Source organism: Mytilus edulis, chromosome 11 (genome assembly GCF_963676685.1).
Source record: "Mytilus edulis chromosome 11, xbMytEdul2.2, whole genome shotgun sequence".
Lineage (NCBI taxonomy): Eukaryota > Metazoa > Mollusca > Bivalvia > Mytilida > Mytilidae > Mytilus > Mytilus edulis.
Genome location: NC_092354.1, coordinates 23,096,716 through 23,118,011, shown reverse-complemented (window position 1 = coordinate 23,118,011; position 21,296 = coordinate 23,096,716).

Sequence of the window (21,296 nt, the reverse complement as noted above, 5' to 3'; positions counted from 1 at the left end):
AATAAGAATATGCGTAGATATGAGACTACCAAATCAGGCAATACAACGAGAGAGACACATAACTCCAACTATAGATGATCTAATAGTTGACCTTAATGGAGCAAAGGTATTTTCCAAAATGGACCTTTTAAACGGGTACCATCAGTTAGAACTTACACAAGAGTCACGAAATATTACTACTTTCACAACACATGTTGGACTAAGAAGATACAAACGTCTAAGCTTTGGAGTCACGTCTGCTGCTGAAATATTCCAGAATACGCTGAGTACAGCATTAGACGGTCTTAACGGGGTGAGAAATATCTCCGATGACATAATTGTGTTTGGAGCATCTCAAGACGAACATGATACACGACGGACAGCCTTATTTCAACGTATAAACGAAAAAGGTTTAACACTTAACAAAAAGAAATGCGAATTTAATAAAGACAGCTTGGAATTTTATGGACATATATTCAGTTCAAAAGGAATATCAGCAGATCCGAGAAAAGTTGAAGCAATTCGTAACACCAATATACCGAGTGACATATCGGAAGTACGTAGTTTTTTAGCGATGACTAACTACGTTGGAAGATTTATACCAGAATATTCTACAATAACCGAACCATTAAGACGTTTAACTAAGCAAGGAGTGACATGGACATGGACTTCAGAACAACAACAATCGTTTGATGCACTTAAACAGGAATTAATGAACAATAGGATAATGGCTTATTTTGATCCAAGAAAGGCCACTGTTCTTATAGTTGATGCAAGTCCAGTAGGTGTTGGTGCGTTACTTACTCAGGATGGCAGAGTTAACGCATACGCAAGCCGTGCGCTTAGTGATGTAGAAAAACGATATAGTCAGACAGAGCGAGAAGGACTAGCCATAGTTTGGGCTATAGAACACTTTCATTTTTACCTGTACGGACACAAATTTACACTCGTTACCGATCATCAACCACTGGAATGTATTTTCAACAATCCAAAATCGAAACCGCCAGCGAGAATTCAAAGATGGAGATTAAGACTGCAAACGTATAATTTCGATGTTAAGTACAAATCAGGAAAATCAAATGCCGCAGACTACATGTCAAGACATCCGAATATTAACGAAGCACATCGAACAGATCATTCCGAGGTAGCAGAAGAATTCGTGAATTATATATCAGAGAACGCAATACCGAAAGCAATGACAATTGAAGAAATTGCATTAGAGTCCGAAGCCGATATGAATATTCAGTATGTTATCAAGGCCGTGAAATCGGGAAACTGGGAAAATTCATATGACAATAAATCTCTTGATACATTTGCTCGTTTAAAGAACGAATTAACGACAGTGAACACAGACAAAGGAGAAATATTGATGCATGATAATAGAATTGTCATTCCGCACAAACTTACAGACCGAGTTATAACATTGGCACACGAAGGTCATCAGGGAATTGTGCGAACAAAACAGTTACTAAGGGAAAAAGTTTATTTTCCTGGTATAGATAAACGTGTAGAAGATACATGTAAAGCTTGTATTCCATGTTTAGCAGCTACGCCAAAGAAAACTTTTGAACCGTTAGCTATGTGAGAACTACCAGAGGCACCATGGACATATCTTAGCATGGATTTCTGTGGACCATTTCCTAGTGGACATTATCTCATGGTGATAATGGATGAGTATTCACGATATCCAGTTGTAGAAACACTAACAACAATTTCTGCAAAAGCGGTTATACCACTACTTGACAAAGTATTTTCAACATTTGGAATACCGAATATAGTAAAAACCGATAATGGAAGCCCGTGGCAAGGAAAAGAATTCAGAGACTTTGCGACATATATGGGATTTACGCATAGAAAAATAACACCATTATGGCCTCAGCGCAATGCACTATCACTATCCCTATGTCGAGCCTTCTGCAACAAAAGTTGCAGGCTCGACAAAAATGAGTCATAACCGATAATACAGTCTATATCTTCATCAATATCAGCTACCAACACATTGTGTGTCAGAAGTGTTCTCCCAATTTCAACGTTCAATTTGCCTATTCCTCTAACTTTAAATGGTTTACCATCGGCAAATTTCATAAAATTGAGAATGGAAATGGGGAATGTGTCAAAGAGACAAGAACCCGACCATAGAAAACAACAGCAGAAGGTCACCTCATGCTTGTTTGTGTTGGACGTAATACCACTTTGTTACCATCGTCAAACACATATTTACCTGATTTAATTAGTTGTTTGATATTTCCCAATACAATCAATCCATCAAAGTTATAAATGCTCATAATTTTAGCACAAAGAAATTGTTTCTGTCTTGTCTATGGAGTATAACTAACACAACAATGTACATACAGAATTCAAAGATAAAACACAATTTCAACGTCCTCGTGAAAGTTAACGATATCATGTCTCAAGTCCAATCTGAATCATGTTAAGTATTACATTCTATAAAACTCTCTAGAATATGGTCGATTTAATATAATATCTTAATGAATTATCCAAAAAAAGGGGTAAAATTAACTGAAAATGTAATATTATATCAATGATGTGGTTGTTTAAGTTCATTCAAATACAATTGTCAATACATATTAGAAAATTATCTTGATCAAATGACCGTTTTAAGGTAACATCTAATACAATTATCTAACAAGTTTACAGTAAAATGTAGAAAAATCATTATTAAAACCGTTGGCATGTTTGGTGTTACATTCTATACAACTATCCTTAGAATGTGGTCGATTTAGGGTAACATCAGAATGAATTATCAAAAATGGAGTAAAATTTACTGAAAAATATAATATTTTTAATAAAAATTAAGTTGGTTCAAGTTTACTTCAAATACAATTTTCAATACGTATTAGAAAATTATCTTGATCAAATGACCGATTTAAGGTAACATCTAATACAATTATCAAAAAAGTTTTACACAATTTAACATCTATTAAAGTCTCATTATTATCATCAATGTTTTTAAACTTTCTGTGCTAGCTGGACTGGTCTACAGAGGTACTGGTTTATTTTTTCGACAACCATAGCATGGTATGCAGACTCTGTGTTTACTGCTGGATACATGGCAACTACGTATCTTTTGATGATTGCTTTTCTACTGTCATCAAGTGGTCTTTTACTTAGTTTGCCACCGCCCCTGTACGAATAATACACACGTAGCTGGTCAGCTGTGAAGAGCTCTGAATAGAAATGCTTAAGAAGCAATACACCGAAGGCACCTGGGTTGTTACCACAGCACGATAGTCTACTGAGGTCGTCCTCGGAAAGACGCACGGAATCTGGCAAGTCATTAAACAAATGCACTGGCAGAACTCTACGAGATGTAGGTGTCAGTGGCTGTGGAAGTGGTGAGTCTGGAAGTTCTGTTGTGGTTGGAGTCGGTGGTAAATTAGGCAATACCAGATGAGGTGTAGTTGGAGTAGATAGCATTGGTAGCGGAACGGGGGCTAGCGGTAGTGGCGTAACGTACTGTGTCTGTTTCAGTTCTTTTATCATGTTGCCGTGTGAAGTCATAATACGTTCTACTTCAGACAATCTTGTGCTGACGACTGTTAACTGCTTTTTAATGGCTTGTAATGACTGCTGTATAGAAAATGCAGGAGGATCTTTGTGAGTTGGAGTCTGAGTGCATGTTGAGGTTACTGTTGGTAGCGTTGCTAGACGGCTCCTGTCTAGCTTTCTTTGGTTTATTGTCACTGCGACCAATCATTTTTCTTTTCCGTATCTTAAATGGCGATGGTGGAAGTGATTCAGGTGATGAAGGTGTTGAAGGCAATGAAGGCGATGTAATATTAAGTTCTTTTTCTCTGCTCTTTATTAGTATGTAGTCTCCTGTGTCTAAAACCTCTGCTGTTTCAGGGGTCTCTACGCTACTGCCATAGGTAACAGGATAGCGCTCGCCGATACGGACACGGCCTTCAATGTTGACTTTGACTCTTAGGCATGTATATAATGTGCCATCATCATATCTTACAAGGAAATGACTGAACTCACGGGTTGCAGCTCTAGTAGCCATTTTTAGTATAATAATTGATAAAAAATTTAGTCATATTTATATCATAACTGTTTGCACGAATACTTAAAACAATAATACAAGAAAAAACATACTTTGAAGTTAAAATAAGTATGAGCACTTTTGAGGGCATTAAAAATGGAATGGCTTGTCTAAATTAGCTTTGATCACTTATTTTAATTTAATCAACATTTAATTACCTCTAGTTAAATTAATAATCGATTATTTATGAAAACATTAATTTGATAATCTCTTTTAAAATCACTCAATTATATAATTTTCTTTCTTAATAGATTAAAATGCATTTCTTTCACTAGATTCTTTTATTCAAATGAAATATATATTTTAATCAATAAATTAAATTCCAAATTTATATTTAACTTATAAAAACCATTTTATATTTTTGTAACTTTTTAATTTAAAATACAACACAGTTTCTTCATAAATAAATTAATTTTACCTTGATGGTTTTATTACCCACAATTGTATTAAATAATTTACGCCAAAGTGGCAAAATAGGTTACGAAAATATACTTACGAAAGACCAGAAATTACCAACTTTCAAATCTATTATCGATTATGACGTAAAATTTGTAAAGAAAGCACTTTCAGAAAAACCAACCCAGACATCTACTGATATTCGGCGTCTTTTGGCCGAAAAGGGTACACATGTCAGTAGCTAAACAGTACATACAGTTATTGAAGCAGCTGGTTTCACTGCAACATTGCCAAGATATAGACAAATGGTACGTGATGTTAACAAAGTAAAAAGAGTCGCGTTTGCTAAAGAAAACATCGCTAACATTGACAACTTTGACAATATCATCTTTACCGATGAATGTTCCGTTCAGCTACATGACAACAAGATCGTTATCTACCGTGAAAGAGATTCTGTCGCCCCGGTATTACCCAAACCTAAGCACCCATTAAAGGTACACGTCTGGGCTGGTATAAGTCGTCGGGAAACAACGAGTATCTTAATATTCGAAAATATAATGACATCAGCATTTTATATCAACTCTATTTTAATGTTCAGTCTGATTCCATTCATTTACCGAGTTTACCAAGATACTCATCGTCGACCCTAAACATACTTCAAATGCTGCTAAAGACTTTATGAAGCAGCAAAGTATAAACTGGTGGAATAATTGGCCAGCAGAGAGTCCGAATTTCAATCCGATTGAAATGGTCTGGAGCATGATGAAGTCAAGATTATCCAAAAAAGAGCCAAGAACAAAAGAAGATATAATCAACGGTATGAAGTCGTTATGGAAAGAAGATATGACAATTGCAATTTGCAATAATTTCATCGACCACATCTTTAAAGTCATGCCAGTAGCAGTAGTGGTAGGTGGACGAGCTACCGGAGATCTACCCAAAAAGATTTTCTAGAGAGATCAAGCGGAAAGTCCCTCCACTATTTTGATACCAAATTGAAGATGCCAGAGTACCAGCTGAAAGTTGCCAGTTTGAAGCTGATATGAAGATAATTGATCAACATCTATTTAAAACAGTCCTTTTAAGGGCTACATATATTTTACGAAAAGAGTTTAAAATTGTTGAAATCTGACAGTAATATATTAAACTAAGTTTTCTTCCCACTCCATTCTACTTTTTACTTATAATCAAATTCACGTCAATTTACTATTAAAAAAAATCACGACTTCATTTGTTTCAAACATTTATATTTCATCTTTTAACGAAAAGAATTTTCGCTGTTTAATCTAGTTGATATTGACATACAATTTTTTTAAAATAATAATCTTGTATCTCCTTTATTTATTGGAAAGCTTCAAGCAAACACTTTATTTTCTATAGTTGGGTCATTTTTTTTTTTTAAAGTTTAATATTCGTGTTGTGTACACAAAAAAGATGTGGTGTTATTGCCAATGAGACAACTCTTCACAAGAGACCAAATGACACACAAATTAAAAAAATAGACAATTCCATGATAAACATATCAGTGATCAACTGCGTGTGCATATTATGGTTGAACTTTAATCGACTTTGCTCACAATATTGAATGCTAAAAATAGCTAAGATTGATTTTGTTCACTGGATGAAATTTTTATATGGCGGGAAATATCGTAACAGTAAACACAGGTGACCTTACTAAATAACCGTGGGAAAATCTATTCATGATTAAATTTGATGTTAAATGATTTACAGTATTGTCCGTTCTGAGGCTCTTGATTGAGATGCATTAACAATTGATTTTCCAGAATATCAATTTAATCCTTCTACATTTTTTCTCTGTAAACTTGTATCTAGTTTTTAGAGAATAAAGTATCTATCTATTTACAATTAATCAAAATAAACTTTAGTCTTTTTTTAACTATTTTATGTAATATATTATCACTCCCGGATTGTTATACTTGCGAGAAATGATTGACAGTTGTGAAAAGACGTAGAGGTTCAAACGGGGAACTTGGTATCAAAAGGAAAATTACAGTTTATTCATAATGCCTACATTCAATTTATTTACATATTTTATAAAATTGTGTTTCTATAAATATCATAAATGAACAGGACGTTTATACGGGGAAATATTAAAACCATCAACGGAAACTCGTAAAATTACGGGATTGATGTCTCAAAATTTTTATTTAAAATTCTTCGATTGAAAACGGTCCTGGTTGTTAAAATTTTAAATAAAGTGAAATATTTAAAATTTACAAAATTAAAAATAGTTTATTGGCACTAACACTATTAAAATAATTGGCAACACATTTTTACAATCATTGTTAAAAATCGTTTTTCTTTCATTTTCAAGTTATAAAAAAAACTTGATCCCATATTCATATTTATTTTTAAATTCTATTTTTTCCCCCTCAAATATGATCATTGCTTTTAATTGAAACAGATGTTTTATTGTTTTCTGTTTTCATATAAATTTTGACATACTATTTCTTTTTACTGCATATTTAAACGAAGAAAAAGAAGCTTTTATTCTAGATATTTTAAAACTGTCTGTTTTTATTTTTAGACTACAAATTTTGAAGTTATTTAATTTGAAACAGTTTTATTATCTAATGAGGAACTATGATATTTTTTAACTGTGTGTATGTTAAAGTACAATAAATTATTGGTATTTACTTTCAGATCTTTTTTTTTTATTATAATTCATAATTTTTATATAAATAGATTTCATTTACCAGTAAGAAATTTTTAGAAATTTCTAATTTGTGGGCGGGGGAGGTTATGTTTATCTTTTTAATACTGGTTAATGAAATCATTTAATGAATGGCTGTTATTTATTTTAATTTATTGAACCATAAAATTATTTTTTGACTCTTCACATTGAATAATCCGCGAAGCGGATTATGTTAAATGTGAAGAGTCAAAAATTAATTTTATGGTTCAATAAATTCAAAATAAATTATTGCCATTCATTATAAATAAAATAAAAAATAAGGCTCAAAGCTGTATATTAATACGAATAACAACGTACACAGATGTTTGCGTATGAATACACAACGTTAGAGTGGGCGTGTCGCCATACAAATTGATAACATTGAAAACCAGATGCTCCGCAGGGCGTAGCTTTATACGACCGCAGAGGTTGAACCCTGAACGGTTAGGGCAAGTATGGACACAACATTCAAGCTGGATTCAGCTCTAAATTTGGATTGTGATTAAATAGTTGACACAGCATAGGTTTCTGACACAGAATGAATGTGTTCTAATGAACTTAAAATTTTTGTTTCTCTTAGAGCAATTCACTATGCTGTTGAATATTAATCCTCTCAAAAAAATGTTTGAAGAAATTTTCTTTTTTATTTATGAAATTTCAAATGAGAAAAATTGAACCCAATTTTTTTAATCACATCCCCCTTTCCCTTATTCCAAAACTAATCTCAATTAAAATTTCTAATGGAGTTTGCAACAATAACTACTCATTTAAATACATCATAAAATATTAAGATGTAAAAAAACTGCTTGTTATCACTGAATGGTAAAGATTATTTTAATTTATCAGTTGGTAGTAAAAAGTGAATATACATTGTATATTGTATATAACAAAGATTTAAGTTGATTCTGGACAAAGAAAGATAACTCCAATTAAAAAAAAATCTTGCTATTGCACAATATTTTGCAATTAGATATTTCTTGCTTACTATTCTGGACAAAGAAAGATAACTCTAATTAAAAAAAAATTTGATATTTCACAATATTGTGCAATTAGATATTTCTTGCCATTGCGCAATACTGTGCAATTGAAAAGACTTGCTATTGCACAATACTTAATATAATAATTTTAGATCCTGATTTGGACCAACTTGAAAACTGGGCCCATAATAAAAAATCTAAGTACATTTTTGGATTCAGCATATCAAAGAACTTCAAGATTTCAATTTTTGTTAAAATCAGACTAAGTTTAATTTTGGACCCTTTGGACTTTAGTGTAGACCAATTTGAAAACAGGACCAAAAATGAAGAATCTACATACACAGTTAGATTTGGTATATCAAAGAACCCCATTTATTCAATTTTTGATGAAATCAAACAAAGTTTAATTTTGGACCCCGATTTGGACCAACTTGAAAACTGGGCCAATTATCAAGAATCTAAGTACATTTTTAGATTCAGCATATCAAAGAACCTAACTGATTCATTTTTTGTCAAAATCAAACTAATTTTAATTTTGGACCCTTTGGACCTTAATGTAGACCAATTTGAAAACGGGACCAAAAGTTAAGAATCTACATACACAGTCATGACAGTTAGATTCAGCATATCAAAGAACCCCAATTATTCAATTTTGATGAAATCAAACAAAAGTTTGATTTTGGACCCTTTGGGCCCCTTATTATGTTGGGACCAAAACTCCCAAAATCAAACCCAACCTTTCTTTTATGGTCATAAACCTTGTGTTTAAATTTCATAGATTTCTATTTACTTATACTAACGTTATGGTGCGAAAACCAAGAAAAATGCTTATTTGGGTCCCTTTTTGGCCCCTAATTCCTAAACTGTTGGGACCTAAACTCCCAAAATCAATACCAACCTTCCTTTTGTAGTCATTAACATTGTGTTTAAATTTCATTGATTTCTATTTACTTAAACTAATGTTATTGTGCGAAAACCAAGAATAATGCTTATTTGGGCCCTTTTTTGGCCCCTAATTCCTCAACTGTTGAGACCAAAACTCCCAAAATCAATCCCAACCGTTCTTTTGTGGTCATAAACCTTGTGTCAAAATTTCATAGATTTCTATTAACTTAAACTAAAGTTATAGTGAGAAAACCAAGAAAATGCTTATTTGGGCCCTTTTTGGCCCCTAATTCCTAAAATGTTGGGACCAAAACTCCCAAAATCAATCCCAACCTTCCTTTTGTGGTCATAAACCTTGTGTTAAAATTTCATAGATTTCCATTCACTTTTACTAAAGTTAGAGTGCGAAAACTAAAAGTATTCGGACGCCGGACGACGACGACGACGACGACGACGACGACGACGACGACGACGCCGACGCCAACGTGATAGCAATATACGACGAAAATTTTTTCAAAATTTGCGGTCGTATAATAAAGCTAATTATTTTAACCAATCAGAAGACAATTAATACATCAAATTTATTTATATCAGTGTGTACTGGATGGTCATTATCGCGTATGATACGATTTTGACACGCCTACCGGCATAGCAAATGAATATGCATGACTATAGATAAGATCAGTAGATTTGTAGATGTAGTTTTGAGAATAGAAAATAGTTACAAAAATATAGTTATTATTTATTAGTATCCGAGAAAGGAAAATACGGATTTATTACTACGAAAACAACCGATGGTACTCCGGGATTACTTTGAGACCCCATACACGCAGCTCGGGTGAACAAGGGCATTATTATCTACACTATTGAATGAACAACACGTGCATTGATATCCATACCAGCACTTGGTTCCTGTGTGCAGTTTTGCTCCACGATTTCATATTTAGGTAAGGTAAATACATACGATTTAAGTCTTTACCTTCGCTACCACTATACTATAAACGACAAATTAATTTTCCATTACCTGAGTGACGTAAGAAAATATAATGGTCACTTCATGTCCTGTAACTTGCTTAAATAATTTCGTCCAATATATTTACATGATTAGGGACGGTGCAATATTTGGTAAACGGACAGAAAGTCACAGGACATAAAGTCACAAATTTGATAGGACAAAAAGTCACAAATAATTTTTTGACAATTGTTGGAATATATAAGAGAAATATCTTGAAAATGTTTACTTTTTAATACATATATTCATATTAAAGTTAATGGAATTTATCATTCTACTTGAAAAATGAAGATTTATTTTATTTTAATCATGCAAAGGACATATTTCTTGGCACCATGAAGCCATTTGAGTGCCAATCTACTTTGACATTTTGTTTTCTTAACAATTATTTGATCATCTTTGATATTTTTTTGATAAATTTTGCTTACAAAGTTGGTTAATATACAATACATCAAGAAAAACACAAAAATATTTTTGTTAAAATAAGCATTTTTTATTCAAAGAAAATAGTCAAAAAAAATGAATTGTGACTTTTTGTCCTGTGACTTTTTGTCCGTGACTTTTTGTCTGTGACTTTTTGTCCTGTGACTTTCTGTCCTACATTCCAATATTTATCAAGCAGGGGGGACCGGTGCAAATCGCAAAACCTGTTTGGAAAAAAGTATTGTCCCATGCTGATGTGATAGGAAAACAAGTTATGTCCCATGACCTCTATTCATTAAAAAAGTATGTGTCCCATGAATATCATGAATATATTGAGTGAATAAAAACACAATCTGTACCTTAAATAACGTAAAGCAACAATATTTATTGTGATATAAATGTTTTTGACAATCATTTTAACATTCTCGACTAGTCTTGACCTTCAAATTAAGTTTTGACTGGTGTAAATCAGCCCATCTAACTAAATTAAATATTGATCTTACAAAATTCAAGCTTATTAGGTAGTTTGATTTATTGCTGTGAAATGAAAGAATTTAATTTTACAATAGGTAAAAATAAAAATTATTTATAAATTCAGATAGGCATCTTTAATTTTTTTTATAACTTTTTGAAATCAACTTGAATTTTCATCAAACTATGCAGCTATCTTAGATATATATTAAGCTTACTGAATCCCATGTCATTTAGTTTTTTGTTGTATTGCTGTAAAATTTAAGAATTAAAGTATTCTTGGTAAAAAAAAAGCTAGGATTTGCAATTAAGATAGGCATCTTTAATTTTTTTAATAACTTTTTCAAATCAACTTGGATTTGCATCAAACTATGCAGCTATCTTAGAGATATATTAAGCTTACTGAATCTTAGGTCATTTTGTTTTTTGTTGTATTGCTGTCAAATTTAAGAATTAGATAAATCTAGGTCAAAAAAGCTAGAATTTGCAGTTCGAACAAAATAGAGATAGAACACTTTACAATTTAATTGTTAAATTTGACAGCAATTCAACAAAAAACAACAATGACCTGGGATTCAGTAAGCTTAATATATCTCTAAGATAGCTGCATATTTTGATGCAAATCCAAGTTGATTTGAAAAAGTTATTAAAATAATTAAAGTGTACTATCTCTATTTTGTTCGAAATGCAAATTCTATCTTTTTTTACCTAGATTAATTTAATTCTTGAATTTGACAGCAATACAACAAAAACCAAAATGACCTGGGATTCAGTAAGCTTAATATATATCTAAGATAGCTGCATAGTTTGATAAAAATCCAAGTTGTTTTGAAAAAGTTATTAAAAAAAATAAAGTATACTATCTCTATTTTGTCTGAATTGCAAATCCTAGCTTTTTTTTACCAAGATTACTGTAATTCTTAAATTTTACAGCAATACAACAAAAAACTAAATGACCTGGGATTCAGTAAGCTTAATATATATCAAAGATAGCTGCATAGTTTGATGAAAATCCAAGTTGATTTGAAAAAGTTATTAAAATAATTAAAGTGTACTATCTCTATTTTGTTCGAAATGCAAATTCTAGCTTTTTTTTACCTAGATTATTTTAATTCTTGAATTTCACAGCAATAAATCAAACTACCTAATAAGCTTGAATTGTAAGATTAATATTTAATTTAGTTAGATGGGCTGATTTACACCAGTCAAAACTAAAATTGTTTATCATATTCTGTTTCTGTTTGAATGTTTCTTGTGTGTATTTTTGGGCTAATTAAAATAAAATGTTTACTACTTAAGCATTTGAAAAAAAGTGTATGTCCCATGCATTAAGTTAATGAAAAATCATCAGGTCCCACTACTTTGCACGTTGAAAAAAGTACATGTCCCCTTACCATTTGCACCGGTACCCCCTGCTTGATAAATAATGCACCGTCCCTTAACAAGAAAGAAAATATTTAGAGATATATCCTGTAAGTGTTTAAGGTTGCAGAAAATTTACCTATTATGACTTCGTTCGGCGCATGTGTAGGTAAGGTTGCGTTTGACAACAATTGAACCGATTTAAATCTATTCGTTATTTACTGATCGATACACTTATTTTTCAAAAGGTAATGGAACATAAATTTGTCATTTACAGTATGAGGAGATCCAATTATACGGTTTCCACAATAAATATAATGTAGCAGAAGGGGGTCAACGACAATTCAACAATGCCATAATATAGTCCTCCAGGGACATGTAATGGTATAACTTCGCTTAGGTTCGATCAGAAGTATACACTCTACCTATATAGGTCTTGTTTTTCAATGTTTCACTTAATTAACAATAGACAATATTTTATTTGGACAAACACATTTACATTAACTGGTTATGGCATACAAAATTAAGACAATAAACTGACAATAGTTAAATTGATTATAATTATATTAGAGTGACAGTGGTATTCACAGCAAAGAAGAAAAAGGCTATAAATATCAACAGTTAACACATTATTAATGTTCATGAACAATTAAAAAAAGAACACAAACAAAAATTTGGTTGCATATTAAAAAAAGTTATACAGATGTTCTTAATAAAAGACAATCATTAATATACTTTATGGTGGTTTTTATAATGACTGGTAGACTGCTATTTAAAAGTACAGTCAAATGATTTAGTGTTATAGTGGACTGCAATTTAATAAAATTGAAATTAAGATTTTTATTAATATTTTGTATATAGGTATCCCTTAATGATTTATAGCATGGACAGATTGAGAAGAAATGGTATTCATCCTCAATTTCTTGTCTGTTACAGGATAAGCAAATGCGTTTACTTCTTTCAATGTTGGTATAACGCCTACTTTCAATTGCCAGGGAATTAACTAAACAAGAATTGTCCCATTATAATATATATTATACCAATAACATCAGTAAAGTTCAATAAATTGCATTTAAATTCAATAGTAAAGTAACAAAAAATGCAACAGATAACTGTTCTGACTAATAGCCTTTCTTGAAAAAGAGCTTTTAAATAAAACTTTATTTATTCACAAATTCACTTTATGAATATAATTCCACCCAACTTATCCTTAAATCAATAGTAATTACCTATTTTCTATGTTAAACGGAAATTTAGCGCCGGGAAAGTATACCTATGTCTCTTGAGACGGTCTTTCCCCGACCATCATCCCAGATGGCCTCTATTGTATCAACCTACATATTGTATTTATTGTGAACTTGTTCTCGTCCTGAATATGCATGAACTATTTGCCACTGGACGTTAAGCAACCAACAATCAATCAATCAATCTTGAGACGGTCCCTCACATTTAACTATCAATAATTACATACCTTTAAGATCAAGGACACTGGAGTGTTTTTACACAAAAACGTGTTCGGCCTTAGTAGACTAATGCAGTCTGGACGGTTTGAGGGTGGCTTGATACAAGCCGGATCAATGCAGCAACTCCCAGATGTATCAAACACTCCCATTATTTACACTTTTTGAAACAATGGAATCAAACACCGTGTAAAACAACAAGTTTATTACGTAAGTGAGGAGATAAAAACAGAGATCTTCGAATTAACTTTGAACCCAATGACAGCATTGGCTTAAGTTGACCACTAGATTTAATGAATAGAAAATGCCGTCTGTCCATCTACTTCCGGTCAACGTGCTACAGAAGTAGGGACGAAATTTAATTAAACATACTTGAAGCAAAGAAGCAATAATCTAAAAGGTTAGTTTCCTAAATCAAATAATCCCTTTTATACATGTATATAAATTTGTAGCAAATTCCTATCTGGGGAAATACTAGTTTTACTCTATAAAATTGCCTGGTCACTACATTCCTCCCCCTTTAAGATCAATACTACGGGTAAAATTGATCCATCTAAAAGTTATTAAAAGGCACTTAGTAGATAAAACTCTAAAATTTGAAGTTTAAAAGTTAAATTAAATTCATAAGCTATAAATCAGAACATTCAAAAGTTGTAAATGCATATATATAAACACAATTATTTAATGTTTATTCAAAGAATCCATTATTTCTGCAGCTTCCAAACGCTCGGTTAGACGATGAACTAGTGAGGCCCTAGCTTCTTCTTCACGCTTCCTGCTAGCCTCACTTTTTTCCCGATTAATACACTCGGAGTTCTGCTCAGCAGTTCCTAACCTGGGCAACATCACTCCACGAGTTTCGATGTAATCTACATTTGGTGTTACAATTGTGTTAAAAAGTTTATGGATATTATACTCTCTGACATAATGTTTAAAAGAAATATGTCGGAAGCACCTCGACTTTATCCCGAACATCTTGCGGCACTTTCCACATTTATATATTTGACGATTTGGCTGATGAAGATACTGCCAGTGAGTGTGCAACTCTCACATTGTGCTGTACTTGTATAGAGTACAGCACCTTCTCACTAAACAGTATTGACCCAATGGATTAAAGATGGGTGTGGCAGGGCGGATGACTAGATGGTGGAACTGTTGTAGTTCCTGCTCGTCTGTCCTTATCTGTATATTATCATCAAACATTCTACAACATAAATACTAATATTAGAAGAAAATACATTTCTTCAATACCCTACAAATAAATATTCAGTATTATTACATACAGACTTGGGGTCAATTACATTGAATGTAATTAATTAAATTACACATTACATTGCAAAAATGGTCAATTACACTAATTACACATTACAGTTTTTGAAATGTAATTAATTAAATTACAATTACTTTACTAAAGTAATTAATTAAATTACACATTACATTTCATCATGATATTTTTTAACAATATTTTACATGTTTATATAATGCATGTGTAAAATATTCATGTAAACATAGTTTAAGCGTTGCATTTGATAATCATTTAATATAGTTATTTTAATGTTTTGTCAATTAGTCTGAATCTTCTGGTCTGAAAACAGCAATTGTAAATAGTCTTTCGATAGTAGCTAATGTTGTGAAAGATATTGCTTGATCAGGACATGGAAGTTTTATGATTAGAAGATCATTATATTGATAGGAGAGGGAATTTGTTCCCATTAACTTGCCAATACATCAAGGGGTATTTTGACATCTCAGAAATGAACTCATTGAAATTAAACATAAAAAGAAATTATAAATGAATTTAAAATATTTTTTATTTTACTTTAAAAATATTAAAAAGTGTGCTTGTCACAATTTTGAAAATATTTTTTAATACAAACAATGTATATAATGTCTAAATATTAGCAATATTTTGCTAATTAGATAAAATATCTGTAATAGTGGCATTGCCCCTGGACATTTTAATCTGATTAATTGGTGTTTGTTTTTACAGCTGTTAAATTTTATTTCTATAATCATTTTGTGTATACTAATTTGACAAAATGATTGTATGAAGTGATTTTAAATTCTAAATGAACTGTCTCAGAAAGATGTTTCACAGTGACACATTTTATTGTTTTTGTTTAACAAGGTGTTTATTACCTATCAATCTATTTAGTCAAAGATCTTTCTTAAAAACTAAACAACCCTTATATATGATTATCCCATTTTTTAAATTATAAGACTATTAAAAAAAAATCTGTAGGTCAATTAAATGATATAAAAACTTCAGAATAATGTACAGATTTCATATATTAAAAAAGCAATTTATATTATTAAACACAAATCCTTAACTGTAACACCATACAAGTACATGTAATTGAAATGTAATTCAAAAGTAATTGAGCATTACATGCTTTTTTCAATGTAATTAATTAAATTACCATTACATGTAATTACAAAAATGCTCAATTACACATTACATTCAATTACATGGAAAATTGTAATGCATTACTCTTAATTACCATTACATTTTTAATTACCCCATCCCTGATTACATACATATTTATATATGCACGAATCTAACACAATGTTAATATCACCATCATTTTCAAGTACAAATAATAATCAGATAATCTTCTGATCACTCACACAGTATAACAATAGTAATGATAATTGATAGTTATTGATTATACAGTTACATGTATGTTGATTACTGAAACAGAATTCTAGAATGCAAAAACAATGCTTAATGGAAATTATCTTTATTTTCTGAATAGTAATATATTCATACAATTATATACATAATATAAACAAGATAAAATAGTCAATGTGTGAACTGGTCTCATGACACAACTACGGAGAATATAAATATCTAGGTTTAACTGTTTTCATCATCTTGATGCCAGATATTAAAGGAAGTATTTTTTTAAAAATCCAATTAATTGGTTCATTTTTACCTAAGTATTTCAAATGATCTTCATGCAACGTAATACTTTAGAATGAATACCATCGATGGTCTCCAATTTGATTTCATCAGATAATACAGGTGTGTGTACTACCGTTCGTGTCGGCACGGAACGTTTAGACTTTTTCATAGGACATTTGCGCTTTTTTTTTTTTGACACTTGCGCTTCAAAATTAAGGACATTTGCGTTCTTGCAATATTTTTTTATTACTTCCTCTTCTTCTATCTGGGCTTGGGACCGGCAGGTTTGCGCTCAATTTTTCTGTCGTCACATTGTTGATAATTATGTTCACTTTCTGGCTCAAAATATTGGTCCCATTGTCCATTTTAATTCTTGCATTACAATTTTTAACGTTACATCTGCATAAAAGTTCTTACCTTTTAATGGTTTGATCAAAACGATATAAAAATCCACTGAGACCAATTTCAAACCATGCAGAACTCTCCATATCAAACAAATAATCGTGATTCAAATATGTAATCAAGTTCAATTTTCTCAAACTAGCTGGTAATTTAACTTAACCCCTATAGAACAAAATGTTAAATTTCTCTCGTATTAGCAGTGAGGTACAGAAAAAAGTACGTCTTTTAAGTCCAAAGAAAGAATCGTTTCAAAATGATATTATTTTAGCTACAACAGACACATCTACCTGTGTACACATTAAATTGACGTCCATTGATACATGTGGTGTTGATCATGAAAAAATTGTACAAAGAAACAGACAATTAGCGAAGAATGTATCAAAACAGGCAACAACGTTAAAGTCACATAGTGCTAAAATAATTTCAATTAAGTTGAAAAACTGAACAAAGCAAAACAAAGAAAAAAGGGTAAAGTGGAGTTGGCGAGAATGTAATTGGCAAATTAACAAAATATACAAAAGAGCAGATCTTTCAAAAAATCAAAAGAGCTTAATTCATTAAAGTTGATTTCTATCCATCAACGCAAGCAGCTTCTGCAGATTAAAAGAAAAACTGGCCGTTTATCAAATATGATATGCAAGCGTGGTCTTCATCTTTGTTCCAGGGACATAATCTCCATTGATATTTTGTCTTTTTTGCTTATTATCTTGAAAACAATATTAGAGAAAAAGAAATATTAAATATCAGGGGGATCGGGACTATTCGACTGCGCACAATTTCACGCATGAATTACCATGCACACGAAAATTTACAAGTTTGTGTCGTATATTCACTTCTTTTTATTTTCCTATTTGTATTGAATGAAAATGTTAGATTATCGTATGTATGTCACTAAAAAATTATTATCGTTATTTTTATTTTCGTTTTTTACAGAGTAATCAGTCTTGAACGTGAGTGGCAAAGCTTCCGCTTCAATATTCAATTATAAACAACATCTTTGATCTAGTTTATTTGTTATTTATTATTTGTTATTTAATATATATAAGCCACTCATAAAGATTGGTGTTACACACGAACATTTTAACATCTTTCTTAAATATTGTTATAATGGTTACCGTCCATATTGCAAAATGGTTTATTTACATCATCAGAAGAGTGCTTTCTCTACTTCAGAAATCGAAGATCAACAAATTCCAAACACACTTACATTGTGCATCCCTTGCAGATCAGGGGAGAAATTGATAGATTTGTTTAAATCATGGAGCAACCAGACAGTAAAAGATCAACCATGTCATGAAATAAAACAAACCCATCTATTTTATTTATTTCGAGTACACAATGAAGTTGATAAGATACGTCTTGGACGTGGATGAGCTTGCATGTGGGAAAACAACTTTTCAAGAGTTTAAAGATCTGTGCTTGAAAGTAATAATGAATTATGCAGCAGATTGCACAATTATTTCATTCATGTGACAATAAATATTAAAATTTGACAAAAATGTACGCACTATTTTTTTACATGCAAAAAATTTAATACAATGTTCCATTATAACCACAAATTTTCATCCAGTCAAAGTTTTTAAAATTCTTTTTAGCAATAGAGATTTTCCCTTCAACACATGATATTTACACCTTAATCAAGGAATACTATTCTGTTCCGAACTATCAATGTTCTATGGGAGATAAATAGTTTTATTTAAAACTATGTTTGGGAAGTATTAATTGAGTGCTACTTATTATATTAAGTAGGTTATTTTCTAAAAGAGGCCAAAAGTCACAAACTATTGTTGTATTTTTTTTCATTTTAAGGGATAATTTGATAACAGAAATGTTGGAACTGAAAAAGAAAATAAAGCAAGATGAAATGGCAACTGAAAACCTGAAATTTAGGCACGATAACCTAGAAAAAAATAATCGGGAGCTTGAAAATAAATACACAGTGGAATTAACTCAAAATGAGAGCATGAGTCAAATAAAGAATCTGACAGATAGCCTTTCAAGTATGGAGAAAAAGAACAAGGACCTCACTGAAGAACTAGATATGGTCAAAGACAATTTTTAAAACTGAAAAAAAGGTACTGATGACTTTTTCGTATCATAATAAATAAGAAGATGTGGTATGATTTCATATCTCAGATACTATAACTACAACATAATTTATGGAATAATACTATAAGTTCAGATGATGTACTTAAACTTTCCATCAAAACTTAAATGTATATATAGATGATATATGCATTATCAAAACTATAGGCTCTTAAGAGCCTGTGTCGCTCACCTTAGTTTATGTGCATACATGTATTACACAAAGGATACAGATGGAGTCATGACAAAATTGTGTTTTGATGTCATCGGCATGAGGAAATAATTCGTAAACATAACTCAACATGCAGACATCTTATACGTTCAGGTATTTCACATATAATCTTTTACGGTATTATTCTTTACAAAGCATAAAAATGTCCGCATTCACCTCAAAAGCTTACAAAACCTTTAAACAGACTTATTAAGAAGGGGTATAGTTACGATACTGTTGTCAGGTCATTAAATATTGCATTCTTTGACTTTAATGTAGATTCACTTATGGGGTCTTTGCATCGGAAATAAACACATTATTTTTAAAACAGTTGTTGACATGACACGGGTTATGTTCTTCTCAAATATTTTATGACAGAATGATACTAAACCCCTAACGGTAGGGATTGTACCTGATATTTATATGATGAAGATAATCTTTCAATCAGTTTTATTGGCATGTCAGTTAACTGGCAGTTGTCTGCTGTTTATATTTATGTATTATTTTCTTTTCTTACATCTTCTGACATCGGACTAGGACTTTTCTTGAACTGAATTTTAATGTGCGTATTGTTATGAGATAACTTTTCTTCATTGACTAGAGGTTTAGGGGAAGGGTTGGGATCGCATAAACATGTTAAACCCCACCGCAAATTTGCGCCTATCCCAAGTCTGACATTTGTAAGTCTTGTATGATTCTTAATTTTAGTTTCTTCTGTATAATTCGGAGTTTAGTATGATATCCATTATCACTGTACAAGTATACATTTCCATTCAACTTGTCTTGTCATCATGAATAAGAAAATATATATGGTTTAGGGACGGGGTTTTCAACCATTTCGAGATTATTAAAGGTCAATGGTATGAGGGGATGGGGATGACCTCTGGGGCCCCAAAATATACTCAATTCAACTTTTCTTGTCATCATGAATAAGAAAATATATGGTTTAGGGGTGGAGATATCGACCATTTTCAAGATTATTTATGATTAATGGTTTGAGGGGGGTGGGAATGACCCTCGGGGCATTCCATTCAATTTGTCTTGTCATCAAGTAAAAGAAGATATATGGTTTATGGGTGGAGATAGCGACCATTTTTAAGATTTTTAATGATTAATGGTTTTGGGGGGGGGGGGGGGGTGTGACCACCGGGGCGCAAAATGAAAAGGGTTCTTCATCTTTCCTATTCTTCCCATCGTATAAGTTTCATTCCAATTTGGCATAGGAAACTCATTGACAAGTTATCCTCCTGAAACCATATTTATTAGGAAATTTATGTGGAAAAAAATCTATTTTTAGTAACAGTGACCTTGACCTTTGACTTACTGATCTCAAAATCACTAGGGATCTTTCCCTTCCTTATTGCTTCCATCTATATAAGTTTTGTTTCAATTGACCAAGGGAAACTAAAGTTGAAAGAATCCGGAAACGAAATTTTAATCAAAAATTAAATCTATTTTTTAGTAACAGTAACCTTGAAAGGCGGGGGACAATATTCTTTGTTCTTTGGACAATATCGGCTAAGAACAATCTAATTGCCAGACAAAAATTTACCTTCAATATTCTTTTTCGGAGTGTTTGGTAGAAGGGAGATTGACTCTTCATTCTAAAACTTCAGGTATTCTTGCCGTAATTTTGGTTGGTCTTTGATAAAGCTAGTTTCATACACTTTCGTCTTTGCAGATCTCAATGGTTCGTAACTGAAAATGAAAATGCCATGTCAGAAAAAACTGATGGGTTATGCCAGTACAGCATGACCACAGCATGTCGACAAGGGGAAGTTTAAAAATTATAGATCAGAAACGTGTGGACACAGTATGTTAATATGCTTGATATCGCAATTCTGCAGTCAATGAACATTTTGAAAAGTAAGGGTCCTTTAAATAGTCATTCATATTATCTGCACTGCATTACCTTTACACAGATATATAACAATCTTACTTTAATTTTTTTAGAAATTTTAGTCCTTTTT